Genomic DNA, 25,530 nt, shown 5'->3' on the forward strand with positions numbered 1-25,530 from the left:
ATTTCAAATTTTTTGTAGTGAACTTCACTAAGATTTTCCACAAATCCATGGCTGATTCTTTGGTGTTTTTTTTTCTTCTAAAAGTAAAAAACGTTGTTGTATAATTTTGTCAAATTCAAAAATCTCTCTTTTGTTTTCTTTGAGATAAAACATCCAAAATTTCATTTACCGTGATTATGATGTGATTAAAATATATTATTTTTAATATATTATTTTATTTTTTAATTAAAACATATATTTATAGATAAAAATATAATAGTTATTAAATTCAAATTTTTAATAATATATCTCACCCACATGTTGTTTTAGATGAGTAATCAAATTCCATGATACTAAAAAAGGTTTGTTTTAAAAATAATAAAGTAACATAATATCTCATCACATGTTTCTAAGTATATACGTTGTGGAATATAAATGAATTCTTTTCGGTTTTGTTTTCTAATTCTTCTAGAAAGTTGAACTTGTTTTTTGAAGTTTATTTGTTTGATATATATCAAACTAACACAAAAATAAATACAATTAACATTTCATAAATAAATGTTATTTTTTCTTTAAAATCGTATCCTGGCCAAAATATTTTATTTGAATCTCGTCTGTTTTGATAAAACGAAATTAATGAAAAATAAATTTTATTTAATACAAGATACTTAACGTTTTGTAAGAAATGTGTATAAATATCACTACTTATACCAATATTATGCACTAGCATTCTTAGATTTTTAACTTATAAGCTAGCATTTGATCGGCAGAAATGGCTTCTCATTCTTGCAATCTTTTTATCTTTGGAATGTTATTTGCGACAATGGTTCTACTGTCAGGTAATTAGCAGAATAGTTTTACTTTTTCATTATGTTCACTTGTAACATACAAGTTGAATGAACAAAATATCTCTTTTATATTATTATTGTAGTATACACATCAATTGAAATATAATAAATACGAAATAAGTTGATAGTATCATATTTTGTGTGAAAATTAAAATAATTGAAATATAAAAATTTTGAATTTTGATTTTATACAGTAATGGGAGAAACAGTATTTGCAGAAGTAGTAGCTGTGGAAGATAGTCCAGTACCATCCTGTGATGGATTGAAGTGCAGTTTAGGCACTGCAGTTTATTAAAGTAGTGACATCACTTTTGCTTCGTGATTGGAAAAAAGGTAGAGAACAGATGGAGATGAAGTTAGAAAGGGATGGAATATAAGTGAGATTGTTTAATTATTAAAAAGTTATAATTAAAAATATATTTATTTATAATAACATATCTAACTAATATTGCAATAATAGCGGTTGAATAGAGTTATATCAACTATACGGTCAAGGTTCCATTTTCCTCCACTCACAAATAAAAGGTTCTTCTTTACCTAAAACAACAAGGGAAAAAAAAAAGAAGAAAAAACATCACATTAAAAAAGAAATAAAAGTTAAATTTAAGTTAAAAAGTTGTTTAGACATTTATAATTGGTATACTGAGATTAAAGAAATGACATCTAAGGAAGAATGGCCATTGATGAGAAGCAGTTGATAATTTTTTCACCGATAATTTATGGTTAAGATTATAACCTAACTTGCAAAATAAGTTGATTTGAATAATTGTCTCATGAAAGACTTCCTTTGTGGAAACTATATTTAAAAAGTTTAACCAAAATTTAAAAAGATGGTAGTTTCAGCTCATTGTAGATAAGAGTAAAGCCAAAAATTGAAGCCACTATAATTTAGGAAGAAACAAACAAGTAGATAACTCAGTCTTTTTACATCTAACACAAGTAGATGGTAAAATTTACTTCACCCAAATTCTGAAGCGTATAAAATAATAAATAATTGGACTTAATCAAAGTATATATTTGAATGATGCTAATCAAAGAACAAAAACAAAGAAAAAACAAAACAAAACAACACCCACAGTCAGCAACATTGAACTTATTACGAATATGCCATTTGTCTAAATTACCAATTCTAGAAACCCGTGATTTTCTTAACAACTATTTCAAAAAACATTGTTAAATGAATCTGGTTAGAGAGAGAGATTGTAGTAGGTTTAAGCCGGTCTAGTAAAGGAAAAATGGAAAAATGCACTATTAAAGAAAAAGATAAAGAAGTGAGAATGGTGACGAGAGTGGTAAGAAAGGAAAAAGAAGAATGTGGTTTGATGAAATGAGATTAATACAACCTTCTTTATTAAGAGAGCTAGGCTAGACGAATAAAAAGGAAAACCTTTCCATGTTTTGAGTTTTGGTGCGTTTCATTTACTTCTGAAACCCCATTTCCTATATTGCATCACCATAAGTGACACAGTAGTGGCCAGTAACCTTTTAAAGGGACTGGTTCCCACATTAACTATTTTCTTCTATAAATTGGTCATTAATTTTTACGACCATTCCCTATTCATTTTCATTTCCATTATTATTACTATTTATCTGTCCATGTGTTTTTTTATAACACTATGCTATAATAATATCATTCTTATACTTTTCATATTTTATTTTCTTCTCCAATTTTCCCGTCAGACGATGCTCTCTCCACAAAAATGTAACTATTATATTAATTTTATATTTTCACATGACTTCTCGCTCTCCTCACAATAATAGACTTTTTTCTTTCTCAATAAAACTTTTATCATATAACGTCGTATTACAGTGAAAAATGTTTGTATTTCTTCGGATACTCGTAAAAAAAGAGAAAAGCTTTTACATTCTTGTTATGTGTATTATGTTGTTTACCACAGTTTTTGGTAAAACTACATTATGCTAATTATTTTGCCATTTTTTGATAAAATACTTTATGCAGAGAAGCAAGCATCTGAACAGAAGCACTCACGGAAGTACCTTTTTTAAACATATTTCCTCGTCAACTTCTCGTGAACTTCTTTTAAACATAGAATAAATGTAGTTTAAACATAGAATAAACATAGAACTTTTTGTTTTGAAAAAGTAAATAAAATTCAACCTGCAAGTTTATTTGTTTTCCTCTAGAAAAAGAAGATTTTATCATGAAAAAAAATTTGAATAGTAAAATAAAATGTAACTAAGAGTCACCTGAGTTTAAATATATGTAAGGGAGTGAATGAACTGCGGTTAATAATCAAATAATAATAATAAAACAGAATACAACACAAGAAAAATAAACATGAAAACAGTTTTTGTGATGACGTTCGTAGTGGGTCAGCAAAAAATAAAAACAAGAAGTGGTCACCCATATTTACATTAGAAAAATATTGAAAAAGCTTTTATAAAAATATATTAATCAAAAGTTAATATATGCAATGTGAATGTGAGATATCAGGATGTGTTTTATTTATTAAAGAGTTACTTTTATGATTTTTTAATAATATCAATGTTTAATTTCGTCCGAACAAAAACTAAAATTTTAACTTTGATAATTATTAAAAAAAAACGTAAAAAAATAAAATAAACATAGAATATAAATATTTATTTTTATTTTTACTTTACGTATACTTTTTTTATTTTTTTTATTGTTTTTTATTCTTACTTTATATATTATTTTTATTTTATTTTTTAATTTATATTCAAATTTTCATCTTATCTTATTTTATTTCCCTTTTATTATTCTTGTTTTGTTTTAAAAAAAATAATAAAAAAAGGTAAAAGATAAAAAAATGCATACTAATATTTTAAAAAATTTAAGATGAAGCGAAAAGGTGAAAATTGAAAATCAACTTAAGCCGATGCTGAGCATTTCCTTCCATGGAGGAACCGTTTAGATTTTACTCCATCTCTGTGTCTTACCACAAAAATGGAAATGTTGGATATTTGTGTATCACTGTGGCACCCATGACATCCTTAGCAGCAGAGGTATAGGACATTAGGAGGAGAGAGCCGTTTGACGAGAAGAGAGCCGTTTGACAATTTCCTAGCACTAGCACTCGGAGAAGAGGATTTAACCTGTTGAGAACACACAACAAAGGCAACAAAGGAGCGAGAGAGCGAGGGAGATCGGTGGCAAAAGAGGAGCAGAGAGCGTACTAAGGGCAGAGGAAGGGTGCCAAGACTGGAAAAGGAAGAAGGTGACTGGTAAGTTGGGTTTCATCATCAAGGTAAGTGTCCTAACTTCTCAACCTTTAGTTTCGCCCATGGCCTGATACTGGTTTTTAGGAATTGAGCATTGTTTATCATGTGCATCAAAAATAAGCCATCACCTTCATCTTACATCTGCATGAAAACCAAAATAACAAACAGAGAACTGAAACCCCAATTCCAGTGTCAAACACTCAAGTCTCACTTCTCCATTCACACCCAAGAACAAATCAGAAATAGAGAAACAGAGAAGAAAGAAAATCGCCGGCGGCATAGCCACCGGCGAGTCGGAGTCTCGGACAGGAGCGGTCGTTGTCACGGCCGCCGGAGGGCTGGTTTCCATGGTGCTCCCGGACCCAGTCTCGGTGGCTGGCACGGTGGCAGCGAATCGTAGGGCCTAGGGCGCTTTTCTCTCTTGCGGAAGGAGAGAACCAGGTGATTTTTGCTCTGTTCGTGCGTGAGGTGAAAGAAAGAGGGGATCCAGGTGACTTGGGGGTCTGCTTTGCTAATCAAGAAGAAGAGATTAGGGTTAGATTAATTAGAGTTTCGCATTTCTTTATTTGGGCCGAGATTGGGTTTCAGATCCATCCTTCTTCACGCACCCCCTCAAGTTGATACATACATCCCACGTAGGATAGTCCATCCCGTATCTTTGTTTATTGTTTTTGGACCTCTTGTTGAGTTTATTTCATGCATTTCTCACTAATTAATTGTGTACTTTCACATCTTATTTTTCATTTTCATACTTCTTAATTAAATTGTTTCTTTTTTTTTTCTTTTTATTATTTTTTTTAATTTTTATTTCTAAAAAAACAAAATATTTGAAAATTATTAAAAACTAAAAAAAATGAAAAAAATACTAAAAATAATTTTTTTTCTCTTTTAGTGTCTTGTGTGACACTTATTTTCAATAATTCAAAAAAGACAAAAAAATATAAAATTTCAAAAATATAAAAATATCAACATTTTCAAACAACTACATTTTTAAAACTTTGTAAAATTTCATTTTGATAATTTTTTTTATTGACAGCCGTAACAATGAAATTTTAATTTACACAAAAAATTTTATTTTATTAAGATTAATGATATTTTGACCTGTTAATTTTGACCCACTTTTAATCTATCATTTCAATCATCATTTAATTATCTATTTTTATTTTTGTTAATGATGTAATGATTGAAATAGTAAGATGATTGAAATAGTAAATTAAAAGAGAATAAAAAAAATGATCAAAATATCATTTTTCATTTTCAGTTATCTATCATTAAAGCTGTCGATGAAAATGGAAAAATGGAATATGGAAGATATACATGTCAGTTTTCCACAAAACGAGTAATCTAGAATTTTGAAATATTATTTGCCAAACAACTTGCTAGCTCTTTAATTTATTTATGCATTACTGTACTTATTTAGCTTAGATACTCTCCAAACTACTATCATTATTATTATTATTATTATTATTATTATTATTATTATTATTATTATTATTATTATTACTATTATTATTAACAATCAAATTTGGTGCATATGATAATGAAAGAAGGTAGGTGACATCAATCTCCCTCATTATCTCCCTATTTGTTTTACTAATAATAATAAGTTGTGCCATTTTGTTTGACACTCTCCACATTTATTTATTTGCCACTCCTTTGTTATTTTGTAAAGAAATTAAAGAGTCTCCCCCTGTCACGAGAGCAAGATAGAAGACTAGACATGAAAATAGAAAATTAGGATAACGAAGTTACGTATACGTGCAGCTACAGAACAGGAAACAATAAAATTAATTTGTGTTTTTTTATGTGAAAAAAAAATACTTTGCTTTTGTAGGTGATAAATAAAAAGAAACAAAAAGATGGGAAAATTTAGTTTGCATATTTTTCTTTTTATATTTCATAAACAAAATTAAAAGTATTATTAAGTGAATCATGTATTTTTCATATATATTGTGAGTATGACATGGTTATAACAGTTTGCATTACTCAACAGATTTCATGGCATTCTCTTTTTATCGGAGTCTTTTCTTCACCTTCCTTTTAACTATAGAAATCCAAGAACAAAGTTCCGATAGAAATGAACAAGAAGGTGATAGGGTAAAATATTTACCTGAACAACCAATAGTGAATTTTAATCCTTATGCTGGTTATGTCAGTTTAAAACCTGACAAGGATAAAGCACTCTTCTACTGGTTTTTTGAAGCAGAAAATGATCCATCACAAAAACCTCTTGTACTTTGGCTCACCGGAGGTATTGTATCATATACCATTCGCTTTATTCATTAATTCATATTCATGATACATTGCATTTCTAATATTTATATTATTTATATTATTTGTTGGTTAGGACCTGGTTGTTCCTCGGTTAGCTTTGGAGCAACACAAGAGATCGGTCCGTTTTTGGTGGATCAAGAAAAACACTTAAAACTAAATGAATTTTCTTGGAATAAAGGTATGGAATAATCTTAATTAATTCTCGTATTCGAATTGTTGTTAATTTAAAGTGTTTACGTGTTTAATGCATAATTTGGATACGTTACTTTCAATTTCGCAGTTGCAAACATCATATTCCTGGAGTCACCTATTGGTGTTGGATTTTCATACACCAATAATACCAAGGACTTAGATGAACTTGGTGACCAAGTTGTTGCATCAGATAATTATGATTTTCTGCTTGGTTGGTTCAGAAGGTTTCCAAATTTCAGAACCAACGAATTTTACATTGTAGCAGAGAGTTATGGAGGTACTGCTATGATCTTTATAATTAATTAAGAAATTCTTATTTATTTTGCTAACAGTAAGTACGTGTATTTTAATGTGCATTTTGATTCAAATGACAGGACATTATGCTCCACAACTTGCGGACCTTATCCATGAAGGAAATAAAAAAGGTCCATACATTAATCTGAAAGGATTCATGGTAATTACAACTAATTTTATTGTTATTTCTTTTTTTTTTTATACCACAACTTCTTTTTCTTTAGTAAGTAAATTGATGGAAAGATATATACTAATGTTTATTTAATATTTTGATAAAAATTCAGATGGGAAATGCTGTAATAAATGATATTACAGATTTTAAGGGAATCTACGACTTTGCATTGGGACATACAATAATCTCAAAGGAGGTCTACGATGGAATCACAGGAGACTGTGATCTCACTAAAGAGAGACAGACAAATGATTGTATAATGAATTTGGCCAGGTTCTTAAAGGCTTATTCAGATATTGACATGTTCAACATTTACTCGCCGATTTGTTTCAGAGATAATAACAAAACAGTCCCAAAAAAACCCATTGTAACTCGTCATGATCTCACCCAAGATGTAAGTATTACATTTACGTGATCCTTTCACCATGACATATAGAGATACCTTTCAATGCATAATTTGATAAAATCTTTTGTGCTGCATTTCAGGTTCATTGGAACATATTGCCATTATCAGGATACGATTTTTGTCCTCCTGATGATCACGTGATAGAATATTTTAATAGGAAGGATGTTCAGAGGGCCATCCATGCTAATGTTACAAATTTATCTTATCAGCACTGTAATTGAGAAATGGAACGACTCACCAACCATGCCACTGATTAAGAAACTTTTAGGGATTGGTTTACGTATTTGGATGTACAGGTATCAACTTAGATTTATTTGAATGAGTTTGTTTTGAATATGATATTTTGAAATGTAATTAATTTTATGTGTATGTATATGCAGTGGAGACACTGATGGCAGAGTTCCAGTACTGTCGACCAGATACAGTCTTGAGGAGATGAAGTTGAATGTAACGGAAGAATGGAGAGCATGGTTTTCCGGTGGACAAGTGGGAGGATGGGTGGAGGAGTACGACGGTGGTCTTACTTTTGCCTCCATTAGAGGTGCTGGCCACCAAGCTCCGGCGCATAAACCACAACAAGCGCTCTTTCTTTTCTCTCATTTCCTCTCTTCTCGACCTCTTCCATCTTCTCGTTTTTAACTCTTTTGGAGTGTGCTGACATATCAAAAACAATGTATTAACTTTCATGTTTTTCTCATCGTACTCCTAGTGTTTTTCTTATCGTCTATCATGAATGAAAATATCTTTTTCGTGAAAATATCTCTCTGTACATCATCACCGGAACGGTTTGCACTTATATAGATCAAAACTAATACATTTATTCTACCTTAATTTTAGGAAACAGTATACAAGCAGTTTTGATCGGTTATAAAATAGCCGAGCCTTTTCTTTAATAGTACATTTTTTCCATTTTTCCTTTACTAGACGTGTTATTATAAATAAATATATTTTTAATTATAACTTTTTAATAATTAAACAATCTCACTTATATTCCATCCCTTTCTAACTTCATCTCCATCTGTTCTCTACCCTTTTTTCCAATCATCCGAACCAAAAGTGATGTCATTACTTCAATAAACTTTTCTTTCTTCTTTTTCTCACTTCCTAAAATTGGAAATCAATAAATTATCCTTTAAAATTAAATCAAATTCAATTTTATCCACGAAGTACTTATCCATACACGAAAATTTTGAATGAATTAAAAGAGTAATTAAGCATTTATTTTATTATATTTTTGATGATAAAATCTAAATAATATACATCTATATTTTACATTGACAAATATAATAAAAGCCTTGTTTCACACAGGTACCACTCGTGTATCCCTGTCCAACGCAACATATATTACAAACTGCAGTGCCTAAACTGCACTTCAATCCATCACAGGATGGTACTGGACTATCTTCCACAGCTACTACTTCTGCAAATACTGTTTCTCCCATTACTGTATAAAATCAAAATTCAAAATTTTTATATTTCAATTATTTTAATTTTCACACAAAATATGATACTATCAACTTATTTCGTATTTATTATATTTCAATTGATGTGTATACTACAATAATAATATAAAAGAGATATTTTGTTCATTCAACTTGTATGTTACAAGTGAACATAATGAAAAAGTAAAACTATTCTGCTAATTACCTGACAGTAGAAGCAAAGTCGCAAATAACATTCCAAAGATAAAAAGATTGCAAGAATGAGAAGCCATTTCTGCCGATCAAATGCTAGCTTATAAGTTAAAAATGTAAGAATGTTAGTGTATAATATTGGTATAAGTAGTGATATTTATACACATTTCTTACAAAACGTTAAGTATCTTGTATTAAATAAAATTTATTTTTCATTAATTTCGTTTTATCAAAACAGACGAGATTCAAATAAAATATTTTGGCCAGGATACGATTTTAAAGAAAAAATAACATTTATTTATGAAATGTTAATTGTATTTATTTTTGTGTTAGTTTGATATATATCAAACAAATAAACTTTAAAAAAAAAAAGTTCAACTTCTAGAATATCAAACAAATAAACTTTAAAAAAAAAAGTTCAACTTCTAGAAGAATTAGAAAACAAAACCGAAAAAAATTCAATTATATTCCGCAACATGGCAAAATGGGCCAGGCCTGACGGGCCAGCCCGCCAACCCGATTGAAAAAGCATGGACCGAGCCAAAAATTTTAGCCCGCCAACCTATAACAGCTCGGTTCGTCAAGTCTGCTGGCCCGTCGAGCCAGCCTTCGAACCAAAACGGCCCAGCCCGCGGGCCGTATAAGTTAATGAATAAAAAAAAAAACACGTGCTGTAGCAGGAGGTGGGTGGAGTGTTTAATTTTTTTGAAGTCTCTTCTCTACTCTGCCACTGCCAGACTTATTCCTTCATTCCTCTCACACTCTCTTCTCCTCCTCCTCCACCACCCGCGTTTTGGGAAACCAGAAGAGAGCACCCTCGTTTCTCCTCCACCCACGTCGCTGGCCAAGAAACACGAAGGCAGAGTGCAGGCCATTCACGGCGTCTCCTTTCTCCTCCACCGTGACATCCACCACGTCGCTGGCAGGGGCAGCAGCGCCACCATCGGACTGCGATTGACGAACGATTTCGACCGCCACGACCACCACGAACACAGATTTGTTTGTAATTTGCGTTCTGGTTCCCTTTTCTTTCAATTTGTAACCTAAATTTATGATTTTCGTAACCCTAAAATTGGTGTCCTGTAATTGGAAGTTATGGTGTATGTGTGGTTGTTGTTCCTGTAACGGGCAGTACATCATAGAAGGCCTCTCCTCCGGCTTCATGTTCGTGCTCGGCGGCATCGGCATCATTCTCCTTGATCTCGCGCTCGATCGCAACCGCGCGAAGTCCGTCAAGGTCTCCTACGCCTCCGCCGGCGTCTCCTCCGTCGTCCTCGCCTACGTTATGAGTATGCTATTCATCCGCATTAAGATCCCCGCCTATCTCAGATGAACTCGTGCGCTTTAAGTCATTTGTAGTTTCACTTTTGATGAGGTTTCGTTTTCGCGGTTTCTAGGGTTGATGAAAGTACATTGGATATAGTAATTGGATCTGATTTGGTGTTATTTATATGGAATGTACTTTTTGGAGTAATTGGATCTGATTTGGTGTTAATTCGTTTTGTGATTGAGTGTCCTGCATTCTTCTAGCTCCAATTACTTAGAACAATAGTGGCTTGTGTTGTTGACCGCTACAAACCCACATAGGCCTCCCTTGTACCAAGTAAAAATTCCCTTCACCCCTTTCTCTGTAACACTATGCTACCGGGGTTTGATGATGGGGAGATTTCAGAAGATGGTCCTATTGATTTGGAGGGTTTAGATGCTTCTGCAGCACATGTTGCCAAACAAATTATACAACCTCTCATCCATAATTAATGCTTCTGTTTTTTTTTATGTAACTGTTTGCACTTTGGTAATGCTCCATGCCTAAAGTACTCTAATTCAGACTTGTTATTGATGTTGCAACAGTGTCTTGATGACTTGCAGAGAGCAAAATGTCATTTATATATATTGTAGGGTTGTTTGTTTTGTAATCAGTTATATTATATACTGCAGGGTTGTTTTTGTTGTAATAATTTTGTTGAAATCTGATTTTGGACTGAAAATGTAACATATGGAAAAAAGCCCGCGGGCCAGTCCGCCAACCCGCCAGTTTGCGGGCCGGGTTCAAAAGTGTAATCCGTTTCACCCTTGCGGGCCAGTTCGGTCCGGCCCGTATAAATCGGGCCGGGTCAAAACGGGCCGGACTGGCCCGTTTTGACATCTCTACCGCAACGTATATACTTAGAAACATGTGATGTGATATTATGTTACTTTATTATTTTTAAAACAAAACTTTTTAGTATCATGGAATTTGATTACTCATCTAAAACAACATGTGGGTTAGATATATTATTAAAAATTTGAATTTAATAACTATTATATTTTTATCTATAAATATGTTTTAATTAAAAAATAAAATAATATATTTTAATCACATCATAATCACGGTAAATGAAATTTTGGATTTTTTATCTCTTGTCAAAGAAAACAAAAGAGAGATTTTTGAATTTGACAAAATTATACAACAACGTTTTTTACTTTAGAAAAAAAAACACCAAAGAATCAGCCATGGATTTGTGGAAAATCCTAGTCAAGTTTACTACAAAAAATTTGAAATTAGTACGAAATTTTATTGATAAATTTATATCTATCGATAAATTCAAAAAAGAAATATATTATCAATAAATTTTACCGATATATTTATTTTTAACAATAAAATTTGACAAAACATATGTCAGTAAGACAAAATCAAATTATTAAAAAAAAATCGTCCATGAATTATTCTTTTAATTTTTGTTTTAATTAATTAATTCATTTAAATTTTATTATAAAAATAATTTAATTATACAGAAACATTTATCCCAAAATTTCTTTGTTTTATAGTATAAGATTTTTCTCACGATTAATTATTGATATTTTACTACTTTTAATTTTTGTGTTAATTAATTAATTCAACCACTTATATTTTATTGATAAAAAATTATTTTAATTATAAGAAAATATTTATCCAAAATTTTCTCTCTTTTATAGTATAGGATTTTTCTTACCATTAATTATTAATATTTTATTATTTATTTACTTTTGCGTTAATTAATTAATTAATTCATTTAAATTTTAATAATAGTAATAATTTTAATTATAGGAAAGCATTTATTGTAAATTTTCTTATCATTTATTTAAAATTTATTGATTAAAATAATTTTAATTATAGAAAAATATTTATCCCAAAAAAATTCTTATATATTATAAGATTTTTCACAACAATAATTATTGTTATTTTATTATTCTTTTACCTTTTGTGTTAGTTAATCAATTCATTTATTTACATTTTATTTATAAAAGTAATTTTAATTATGGAGAACTATTTATTCCAAATTTCCTTTCTGTTTTATAGTATAAGATTTTTTTCATCAATAATTATTAATATTTTATTATGTTTTTAATTTTCGTGTTAATTAATTAATTAATAGCCAAATTTTGATTTCACTTATTTGAATTTTTGAAATTGCGGATAAAATTTTATCGCAAATTTGTATCTATCGGTAAATTTAATTTTTGACAGATTTAACCGATAAATTAAAAAAAAATTATTAATGTATTTTATCGAAGGATTTATTTTGAACGACAAAATCAATCAAGAAATTTGTCAGTAAGACAAATTTAAATAATCAGTAAAAAATTTCGTCAATAAATTACTGGATAAAAATAATTTTAATTATAAAAATATATTTATTCAGAATTTTTTTGTGTAAGATTTTTCTCACCATTAACTATTGATATTGTATTATTCATTTTATTTTTGTGTTAATTAATTAATAAATGCATTTAAATTTTATTAATAAAAATAATTTTAATTATAGAAAAATATTTATATTAATCTTTCTTTTATAGTGTAGGATTTTTCTTATCATTAATTATGAATATTTTATTAAAAAATTGATTTTTTTTTCTTTCATAAAAGAGTTTATCCTCTTCCCTTCGTATTCCTATTCCATTTAATTTGATACATAAGGTTCCTTTAATCCTAAATTTCCTTTAACCCTTGGTATACCTCTTGCTTTTACATAATGATGTCTCCACTTTGATCTTCTTTCTCCATTTTTCTCTCAATTATTGCACCACAATATATTCTTTACCTATTACATAAACGTTCTTTCTCCTTCCTACATTTACTCATGTTCTACTAAATATAGAAAGTTTTTATCTAAGTTTTAATGCAATTTTATAGTTGGTTTAGCCCAAAATGATAACAAAAACTTTGATTGTATAGTATGATTTATCACATGCAAAAATATACACAATGTTTCATAAATCCATTTGGGAACTTTAGATAGAAGTAGAAACTTTTCCTTATCACCGTTCCACTAATGTTCCCACTCATGAGTGAGTCACCAAACATTATTACTTTTAGGTTTTTGAAAGAAAAGAAATTCTTTCATGGCATTTTACTGCATATTACAGCCCTCAATCCTTTTGTGTAAGCTTCACCTCTATATAAGATGGAGTAATTAGCCTTGGAAGAGCACTATCTCAACTGAGGGCTCATTCTCTCTTTTTTGTAACTTACACAATTCTCTTCTCTTCACTTCTGAATATGTCTGTTTCTATGTCACCAAGGTCTGCAAACATGATTTTTGGAGTTATTTTTGTTTTACTTGTTTTCTGCTTCTTTATCAATGTCATCGCCGAAACACCAGCACCCGGTTGTAATATCTTATTTAGTGTTATAAGGACAGTTCCTGGTGATGTGTGTGCTCTTTTTTCACTTGTCTCACTGTCTCTTTATTTTCTCCCTCACTCATGACTAACCTGGTATAGTATATTAATCATGCCAGAAAAGTAAGAAAAATTGTAATAATAATAAAATGGTTTCTCCTCTCTATATAAGGTGGATTGATTAGCCTTAGAAGAGTATCAATCTCAACTAAGGGCTCCTTCTCTCGTCTTTGTAACTTACACAATTCTCTTCTCTATCACTTCTGAATATGTTTGTTTCTATGTCACCAAGGTTTTGCAAACATGATGTTTGGAATTATTTTTCTTCTACTCGTTTCCTGCTTCTTTATCAATGTCACCGCCGGACACCCGATTGTAATGGGTTAAAATGTAGTTTAGGTGTTGAATTTTGTATAATTTGTTGCAATGGCCAGGGATATAAAGATGGCGTATGTGTTCTCTCATGTACTTCTTATGTCTGTCAATGTAAGATTAGGATTTGATTTGTTGTATCCATGATTATTATAAAATAAAAATAAAACATAAATGTTTGAATTACTAGTTTTATAACAGTAAGATCTGGTAGAAGTTTCTCAGTAATAAATACACTTGTTGTTTCAATGTTTGTAATTTAATTGTCTTAAAATCATTCACAATTACTTTAAAACATATTGAATTTTTACATCTAATAAAAAGTTGGTGCTGATAAAAAAAATAATAACAATATCTATCTTATCGATAAATTAATACGGAATTTTGTTGATAAATTTATATCTATCGATAAATTCAAAAAATATATTATCAATAAATTTTATCGATATATTTATTTTTAACAATAAAATTTGACAAAACATATGTCAGTAAGACAAAATCAAATTATTAAAAAAAAATCGTCCATGAATTATTCTTTTAATTTTTGTTTTAATTAATTAATTCATTTAAATTTTATTATAAAAACAATTTAATTATACAGAAACATTTATCCCAAAATTTCTTTGTTTTATAGTATAAGATTTTTCTCACGATTAATTATTGATATTTTACTATTCTTTTAATTTTTGTGTTAATTAATTAATTCAACCACTTATATTTTATTGATAAAAAATTATTTTAATCATAAAAAAATATTTATCCCAAATTTTCTCTCTTTTATAGTATAGGATTTTTCTTACCATTAATTATTAATATTTTATTATTTATTTACTTTTGCGTTAATTAATTAATTAATTCATTTAAATTTTAATAATAGTAATAATTTTAATTATAGGAAAGCATTTATTGTAAATTTTCTTATCATTTATTTAAAATTTATTGATTAAAATAATTTTAATTATAGAAAAATATTTATCCCAAAAAAATTCTTATATATTATAAGATTTTTCACACCAATAATTATTGTTATTTTATTATTCTTTTACCTTTTGTGTTAGTTAATCAATTCATTTATTTACATTTTATTTATAAAAGTAATTTTAATTATGGAGAACTATTTATTCCAAATTTCCTTTCTGTTTTATAGTATAAGATTTTTTTTCATCAATAATTATTAATATTTTATTATGTTTTTTATTTTCGTGTTAATTAATTAATTAATAGCCAAATTTTGATTTCACTTATTTGAATTTTTTAAATTGTGGATAAAAGTTTTTGGCAAATTTGTATTGATCGGTAAATTTAATTTTTTGACAGATTTAACCGATAAATTAAAAAAAAAAATTATTAGTGGATTTTATCGAAGGATTTATTTTGAACGACAAAATCAATCAAGAAATTTGTCAGTAAGACAAATTTAAATAATCAATAAAAATTTTCGTCAATAAATGACTGGATAAAAATAATTTTAATTATAAAAATATATTTATTCAAAATTTTCTTGTGTAAGATTTTTCTCACCATTAACTATTGATATTGTATTATTCATTTTATTTTTGTGTTAATTAATTAATAAATCCATTTAAATTTTATTAATAAAAGTAATTTTAATTATAGAAAAATATTTATATTAATCTTTCTTTTGTAGTGTAGGATTTTTCTTACCATTAATTATGAATTTTTTATCGTCTTCCACTAATGTTACTACTTCTTCGACTTACCATCACCAACCACAACGTTGTAATGACAAATATTTTTAAAATGAAAGAATGATAGAAGAGCAGTGTTTAGTTTAAGTTAGAAAGAAAACACAAAGTTTTCACTATAAATCCAAATTATTGATGTCAATGTGCATTTTCACTCCATCCCGCTCTTCTTTTTTATTTGTCTGTTCTCTTTTTGCATTCAATAATTTGTCGAGTTCAATTAATTACTTTAGTAATCACTTTTAGGTTTTTTATTTATTTTTTCTTTAATGATATTTTACTAGTAACATTAGGTTACCTAACTCTGTCCATTATATATTGCACTAAGCAAGAAACAATATTACTAGTAAGCACCGATTACAACAATACAAAGAAAATAATAAAAAGAATTATACCGTTAATCTTTTCTTACATTAACATAAAACTAAAGACTAAAAGCACGTTCTTACATAGGTAAGTTATCAACACTCATCTGTCTCAATATTTAGAAAATATCAAAAGGCTACAGTAAAATTAATTTTAAGTTGATATGTATAATAAAAGATAACATCAGATAATTAAGTTATATGTGTATAAAAATTATAAAATAACTTTTAAATCTTGAGAAAAATAAAGTTTTATTCATCTCAAGTACATTTTGATATTTTAAAAATCTTATTTTGAAATGGGTGATACAAAAACCTATTTACCACCGTTGGTGCTTCCCGCTTTTTTCTTTTTTTTCCCTTTTTGAATTCTTCCATCTATTTCTGTGTCTGTTCTATTTTTGTGTTTTAAAGTTAATGAGAAATTCATTCTTTCTATTGAAAAATCAAGCTATAAGCAGTGATTACATTGAGAAAGTACACACATAAAAAATAATCCGTAACATTTTTGTAAATAAAAAGTTAAATTAACATCTGTGAAGCCGTTACTTATCATTAATTTTCTCACGCCCCAACATTACTCAAGCGTAACATCGGATTTCCACTCCATTCAAATAAAATATTTTGGTCAAGATAAGATTTTAAAGAAAAAATAACATTCATTTATGAAATGTTAATTGTTTTTATTTTTGTGTTAGTTTAATATATGTTAATCTCAATAACAAGATAGAAAAAAACTGGTATTAAATTAAGAATCACCAAAACTCATTTGGAACAAAATATGTTTTGTATGACTGGTAGAACAGAATGTTGTATATGAGGAAAGTTTGATTTCTTATTTTGTGAGAGATATGGTGTTGGTTATATCAGATCTTAGTGTTATTATAAATTTATAAATAATTTTATTTATATATTGTTGTTCTTATTTTTAAAGTTATGTTAATTTCCTTCACACAGTCAACAAATCCCAACATACCATATACCCAACAAATAGCCTCCTCTTGAATAAAAAAATGTAAGACTTTTTACTCGACTAACGATTAAAAATCCATGTCATATTATAATTTAATAATATATTATATACATTATTTAACATTAATAAAAATTAAAACCATATAAATGTCCATAAAATATCCAAAATAATAAAATTATAAAAGAAATTGAATTCACAGTTTGCAAGTATAATATCCAGCTGAGAAAGTTGGCAAGAAATGCTGAAAAGCACTTTAAAGAATCTTTATTCACATGGACATACGGTGGAAGTGCTAGTGCTGCTTTCTATTGAACATTGTTTACTTTTACATAAAAGTGAGTTGCTCCACCAGTTATAAATAGTAGATCCACGCTTCATTACTCTCACCAACATTCCAATCTAAAGAAGCACCTGATGGAGCATTTGAACGGAGAGTACGAGGAAGAGAACAAATCCTACGATCCCGTCAAATTCGGTTTCGTAAGTTTCGCCTCAAAATATGTTTTCTATGACTGGTAGAGGCAAATGTTGTATATCACGGAAATTTTATATTTTTTCGGAAATTACAAATCTTCTTCGTCCAGTTTTTATGAACCAAACTGACAGATTCTTTTTAATGTAAACTTTTGTAAACTAAAATTGCAAACTCTTTTTAATATAATTTTTTTGACAAAAATTACAAACATTCCCATGATACACAATCTAAGTTCCTCGTAGTGTTGGTTATATCATATCTTTGTGTTTATGAACTCTCCATGGTCTTCAGTTATGTTTAACTATGATATCTTCTTCTACTTGTTGAGCATGCTGGGAAACCCATCACCACAACTTTTATATTAATTTAAAATCCTAACAAAGAATCATATATTTTGCTAGGATCTAAACAATTATAATACTGTTTGTTTCTTAAGTTTACGACCATTCCCTATTCCTTTTCATTTCCATTATTATTACTATTTATCTGTCCATGTGTTTTTTTATAACACTATGCTATAATAATATTATTCTTATACTTTTCATATTTTATTTTCTTCTCCAATTTTTCCGTCAGACTATGGTCTCTTGACAAAAATGTAACTTTATTATTTTAATTTTATATTTTCACATGCCTTCTAGCTCTCCTCACAATGATAGACTTTTTTCTTTCTCAATAAAACTTTTATCATATAACGTCGTATATTGACCGAACTTACAGTGAAAAATGCTTGTATTTCTTCGGATACTCATAAAAAAAGAGAAAAGCTTTTACATTCTTGTTATGTGTATTATGTTGTTTACCACAGTTTTTGGTAAAACTACATTATGCTAATTATTTTGCCATTTTTTGATAAAATACTTTATGCCGAGAAGTATTTGAGCATAAGCACTCAGGGAGGTAGTTTTTTAAACATATTCCCTTCTCATGAACTTCTTTTAAACATAGAATAAATGTAGTTTAAACATAGAATAAACATAGAACTTTTTATTTTGGAAAAGTAAATAAAATTCAACCTGCAAGTTTATTTGTTTTCCTCTAGAAAAAGAAGATTTTATCATGAAAAAAATTTGAATAGTAAAATAAAATGTAACTAAGAGTCACCTGAGTTTAAATATATAGGTAAGGGAGTGAATGAACTGCGGTTAATAATCAAATAATAAAACAGAATACAACACAGAAGAAAAATAAATATAAAAACAGTTTTTGTGATGACGTTCGTAGTGGGTCCGCGAAAAATAAAAACAAGAAGTGGTCACCGATAGATACATTAGAAAAATATTGAAAAAGCTTTTCTAAAAATATATTAATCAAAAGTTAATATATGCAATGTGAGATATCAGGATGTATTTTATTTATTAAAAAGTTACTTTTAGGATTTTTTAATAACAATGCAAGTCTTGAAGTTATACATTTTTGTTTTAATTTTATAATCAAATTTTGATTTAATTTTATAGGAGAATACACATTACTTAAAATCCTTCCGTTTCTTAGAGTTTGAAGAAGAAAGATATGCTAATTCCACCTTTACCTTACCTGTTTTGCTTGCAGTAGCCACACTCCAAACTTTTACGAGTTAGCACACTCTTTTTACTGTTTACATCTCCTTCTTTTCATTATTCCGACTCATCTCCTTCACCTTAAGTATCTCTCATATCTTCACCAACTTTTTATTATTTTTTTTATCACCAACAACTTTTTATTATTTTTTTATCAGCACCAACTTTTTATTAAATGTAAAAATTAAATATGTTTTAAAGTAATTGTGAATGATTTTAAGACAACTAAACTGCAAAACGTGAGTATATTTATTATTGAAAAACTTCTACCAGATCCGATCTTACTGTTATAAAACTAGTAATTCAAACATTTATCTTTTATTTTTATTTTATCATAATCATGGATACAACAAATCAAACCCTAATCTTACATTGACAGACATAAGAAGTGTGTGAGATAACACACACGCCATCTTTATATCCCTGGCCATTGCAGCAAATTATACAAAATTCAACACCTAAACTACATTTTAACCCATTACAATCGGGTGTTCGGCGGTGACATTGATAAAGAAGCAGGAAACGAGTAGAACAAAAATAACTCTAAATATCATGTTTGCAAACCTTGGTGACATAGAAACAGACATATTAGAAGTGACAGAGAAGAGAAGAGAATTATGTAAGTTACAAAGACGAGAGAATGAGCCCTTTATTGAGATTGGTGCTCTTCTAAAGCTAATCAATCCACCTTATATAGAGGAGAAACCATTTTATTATTATTACAATCCACCTTACAATTTTATAATAATAAAATGGTTTCTCCTCTATATAAGGTGGATTGATTAGCCTTAAAAGAGCACCAATCTCAACCAAGGGCTCCTTCTCTCGTCTTTGTAACTTACACAATTCTCTTCTCTGTCACTTCTGAATATGTCTGTTTCTATGTCACCAAAGTCTGCAAACATGATGTTTGGAGTTATTTTTGTTCTACTCGTTTCCTACTTCTTTATCAATGTCACCACCGGACACCCGATTGTAATGGGTTAAAATGTAGTTTAGGTGTTGAATTTTGTATAATTTACTGCAATGGCCAGGGATATAAAGATGGCGTGTGTGTTATCTCACACACTTCTTATGTCTGTCAATGTAAGATTAGGGTTTGATTTGTTGTATCCATCATTATGATAAAATAAAAATAAAATATAAATGTTTGAATTACTAGTTTTATAACAGTAAGATCTGGTAGAAGTTTTTCAGTAATAAATATACTCGCGTTTTGTAGTTTAGTTGTCTTAAAATCATTCACAATTATTTTAAAACATATTTAATTTTTACATTTAATAAAAAGTTGGTGCTGATAAAAAAAATAATAAAAAGTTGGTGAAGATATGAGAGATACTTAAGGTGAAGGAGATGAGGTGGGAATAATGAAAAAGAAGGAGGTGTAAACAGTAAAAAGAGTGTGCTAACTCATAAAAGGTTGGAGTGTGGCTACTGCAAGCAAAACAGGTAAACGTGGAGTTAGCATATCTTTCTTCCCTAAGAAACCGAAGGATTTTAAGTAATGTGTACTCTCCTATAAAATTAAATCAAAATTTGAGTATAAAATTAAAAAAAAAATGTATAACTTCAAGACTTGCATTGTTATTAAAAAAACATAAAAGTAACTCTTTAATAAATAAAATACATCCTGATATCTCACATTGCATATATTAACTTTTGATTAATATATTTTTAGAAAAGCTTTTTCAATATTTTTCTAATGTATATATCGGTGACCACTTCTTGTTTTTATTTTTCGCGGACCCACTACGAACATCATTACAAAAACTGTTTTTATGTTTATTTTTCTTCTATGTTGTATTCTGTTTTATTATTTGATTATTAGTCGCAGTTCATTCACTCCCTTACCTATATATTTAAACTCAGGTAACTCTTAGTTACATTTTATTTTACTATTCAAATTTTTTTCATGATAAAATCTTCTTTTTCTAGAGGAAAACAAATAAACTTGCAGGTTGAATTTTATTTACTTTTTCAAAATAAAAAGTTCTATGTTTATTCTATGTTTAAACTACATTTATTCTATGTTTAAAAGAAGTTCATGAGAAGGGAATATGTTTAAAAAACTACCTCCCTGAGTGCTTATGCTCAAATACTTCTCTGCATAAAGTATTTTATCAAAAAATGGCAAAATAATTAGCATAATGTAGTTTTACCAAAAACTGTGGTAAACAACATAATACACATAACAAGAATGTAAAAGCTTTTCTCTTTTTTTATGAGTATCCGAAGAAATACAAGCATTTTTCACTGTAAGTTCGGTCAATATACGACGTTATATGATAAAAGTTTTATTGAGAAAGAAAAAAGTCTATCATTGTGAGGAGAGCCAGAAGGCATGTGAAAATATAAAATTAAAATAATAAAGTTACATTTTTGTCAAGAGAGCATCGTGTGACGGGAAAATTGGAGAAGAAAATAAAATATGAAAAGTATAAGAATGATATTATTATAGCATAGTGTTATAAAAAAACACATGGACAGATAAATAGTAATAATAATGGAAATGAAAAGGAATAGGGAATGGTCGTAAACTTAAGAAACAGTGACGCAGATTCTTCACCAAATTAATGACCAATTTATAGAAGAAGATAGTTAATGTGGGAACCAGTCCCTTTAAAAAGTTACTGGCCACTACTGTGTCACTTATGGTGATGCAACATAGGAAGGAAGAAAGGAGGAGGAGATGGGATGTGTTGGTGTGTGAAATGAGGGGGGCATGTGGTTTCTTTTATAACCACCTAGCCATGGCCCATGTTCCATCTATGTGGGACATCTTTTTTCACATATTACTTAATTCGAGTGAATGATCGAGTTGAACAACTTGCAGTGAATGTTTACGTAAGCTTCGTGGTAATGTTCTCTATGAAGACCAAACCCACTTGCATCACTAGTGATAAATATAGAAAAAAGATTACCTTTATACTATAATTAATGACACTTTTTAAACAAAATTACCTTAATCAATAATTATTGAACCCCACATGTCTTGAATCATGGAATGGAAGCACAAGTTTGTGGAGAACAACTTATTCCAATAACAATATCAAAAGCCACGGTAGTGGAGTAGGAAAAGCAACACGATGCTCTTAATTCAACAACAGATTGAGTGATAAATTTTGTAGTGATGGAAGAAATTACATCACCTCTCTCTTACACTAAGAATTTCTCAAAATTATGAGAAATTAAGGGAGGAGAGAAAGGAGGAGGAGATGGGATGTGTTGGTGTGTGAAATGAGGGGGGCATGTGGTTTCTTTTATAACCACCCAACCATGGCCCATGTTCCACATATGTGGGACATCTTTCTTCACATATTACTCAATGAGTGAATGATCAAGTTGAACAATTCGCAGTGAGTGTTTATGTAAGTTTCGTGGCAATGCTCTTTGCGAAGACCAAATCCACTTGCATCACTAGTGATAAATATAGAAAAAAGATTATCTTTACACTATAATTAATGACACTTTTTAAACAAAATTACCTTAATCAGCAATTATTGAACCCCACATGTCTTGAATCATGGAATGGAAGTACAAGTTTGTGGAGAATAGCTTATTCCAACAACCAATATCAAAAGCCACGGTAGTGGAATAGGAAATTCAACAACAAATTGAGTAAAAGTGGTACAACCCCTTCAAAACTCTTGTTCAGCTACAAATGAAAACTTGATTAATTTATTGAACTGATAGATTATGTTATTTTTCCTTTAAAAATTCAAAGTAGAAAACCATACAATGATACAAGTATATAGACCAAACACCGACACAAGCACCTTAGTTTCTTTTGCTCCACAACACAAGTATTGAAAACAAAAGAAAGGAGAAAAAAGGACATTGGATGGGTCTTTTAAAGAAAATGAATCAGATCCCATTTGATGCCGTAGCCTAATCAAAGTTGTATCTGATGAGATATATATATAAAACAATGTCAAATTATCTATAAATAACATAATAATGTAATATTATATTATACATATTTTTTTTATATGTTTTACTATTAGTTAACCATATTATAATCAACAAAATTTTGTTATATATTCATGTGTAATAAAAAATATTTTAAGAAATACAATTTCACTTTTATGTTCTAATTAGAAATAGATACAATTATGTTTTAGTTAAAAAGTTGATTAACAAGAAATTAGTTAATTAATACGAGACTTGTAAGCCAAAGAACATAGATATTTCTTTGATTAACACATGTACTTGTCCACCTAAAGATTTAAATTCAACACTTCTTAATATTAAACAAAATCACACAATTCAAAATTTTATTGTACCACATTATTTATTTACATGGTTGGTCTTCCACAAACTCGGTAAGAAATGAATGGTTAAAAATGAGCATGTACAAACTTTGCCTAACATTAAAATTAATTGAGAGACATTTACCTAACTTTAGGTATACAACTTTATGGTTTCCATTGAAAATTCAAACTATAAATAGTGGTTCTAGATCCTCACAAATTCCATTGAAAAACTTACTTATATTTGAGTGTTGTTGTTAAGTGTTGAGTGTTGCGATTAAGTATTACTAAGTCATATTTTTATTTATAATAGAAAATGAGAGACAACGTAATTTTAGAGAAATATTATTTGGAAATTGTTTTTAAAATGTGTTTGAATTTTGTGGGAATGAATTCGATAAGGATTGACTTCTCAATCCTACGCATTTTTACTGGAAAATAAGAAACAATGTAGTTTTTTTAAAATATTTATAGGTTGAAAACTTTTACAGGAAACATTTATCATTAAATTTCTTTTATAGGAAATATTTATTGAAAAAATTGTAGTATATCATTTTTTTTATTCTCAAGTAATTTTAAAATAACCAAATGGATAGTATATCTAAAGTGTTTTAAAATATGGAAATAACTAAATTAGAAATTAGAAATGCTTCTAAAATGGTTTAAATTATTGGAATAACTAAATTAAAAGTGTCTCTAAATTAGAAGTGTATAAAATATTGAAATAATCAATTTAGAAGTGCATCTAAAGTGGGTTGAAAGCCTAAGAGTAATTAAATTAGAAGTGCATTTAAAATAGTTTTAAAATATTAGAATAACCAAATTAGAAATGTATCTAATATAATTTTAAAATCTTGATATAACCAAATTGGAAATGCATCTAAAGTGATTTTAAAATATTAAACTATATTAAAAACATAAAAAAATATTTTAAACAATGTAAAAATAAAAAAACTTGAAAAAGATACATAAACGTTTTCTTCATAATTTTATTATAAAACATTAATTTTATTTTTGATTCAAAATATATTTATTATTTTTTTATTGATAAAGAAAATTGGTTCACATTTGAAAATATGAGATGGTAAATATATAAAAAATGTGGAACTATGATAACATATGTGTTATGGAAAATAAAGCATAAACCTAACCTAAAAAGAAAGGGAGCGTAGCTAATAAAAACGAGGAGGTGCAAACAGTAAATGGATATCAATAAAATTGGGGTATATTTAGTAAATAGAGTGCAATAATTTAGATGCGCAACTTAGTAAAATGCATTAGTAAAATGCAACCAAAGTAGGGGTGCAGGGAGTAGGAATTTAATGCAACCAAAGTAGGGGCGCAGGGAGCAAAATGTGGTTGCAACCAGATAAAAGATCCAAAACAGATACGCAACCACAAGACAAACAAAATTGGTTGGGAAGCAAAGATTAGGGTGCAGAATATTAAAAAGGGTGCATAAAGTAAAAGGTGGGGAAAACAGTGGGGGTGTACAAAGTAAGAACTGGCCCAGACCAAATTTCCTCTTCCATGCGGAGACACATCTGACTTACGTTAAAATCAATGATGAAGTTTTAAAAACAAATTAGTCATATATATTTCTTACTTACGTTAAAATCAACATTCTACTTGAAGAATTTCGTAGTTAATGACTTCAAAAAGTAACATATAAAAACACATAGAGAATGACACCATCAATCACTCACTTTGTTATACATCACAATTTTGTGTGTGATTTCTTATGCTTCCCTGTTTTCTTCTTTCACTTCTTTTTCATAATTTTTTTCTTTTTGGTGTGTCAATCAACAATTTTTTATACAACACTATTTTAATTTGTATAATCTTTTGAGTGTGTTAATCATATTTCACTTACTAAAAGATCTCAATTTATCGAGAAACATCATGGATAGATGAGAACTTAAAATTATAAAACAATTTTTGTGATGATAGGAACTAAGTGTTGTCAACATTTACCTTTTAATTTATAACAATTTTTAATTTATAACAATGCACTTATTAATTAAGTTTGTGATAACATTTACTTTTGGTTTCTCAATTAATTTAAATTAAGGAAACACGTATATTTTAATAAGTTATAAGAATATATTCACCTTTTGAAAGGTAACTTGAAATATAATTGAATTATATCATATACAACTTTACATTACCGAAATAAAAACAGTAAAACA

At 28.6% G+C, this 25,530-nt stretch overlaps 1 pseudogene across 1 annotated transcript; it reads left to right on the forward strand.

Annotated features, from left to right (window-relative positions):
- The first annotated feature begins 3,685 nt into the window (after positions 1-3,685).
- On the forward strand, positions 3,686-8,123 carry LOC114168457 (serine carboxypeptidase-like 35; annotated as a pseudogene). The gene is made up of 8 exons (XR_014986122.1): positions 3,686-4,054; positions 6,022-6,279; positions 6,376-6,480; positions 6,583-6,771; positions 6,869-6,948; positions 7,073-7,354; positions 7,447-7,662; positions 7,747-8,123. The product of XR_014986122.1 is annotated as a serine carboxypeptidase-like 35 (transcript).
- Positions 8,124-25,530: the final 17,407 nt, after the last annotated feature.

The sequence above is a fragment of the Vigna unguiculata genome, chromosome 11 (genome assembly GCF_037176805.1).
Source record: "Vigna unguiculata cultivar grain cowpea cultivar isolate G323 ecotype 2 chromosome 11, ASM3717680v1, whole genome shotgun sequence".
In the NCBI taxonomy this organism is placed as follows: Eukaryota; Viridiplantae; Streptophyta; class Magnoliopsida; order Fabales; family Fabaceae; genus Vigna; species Vigna unguiculata.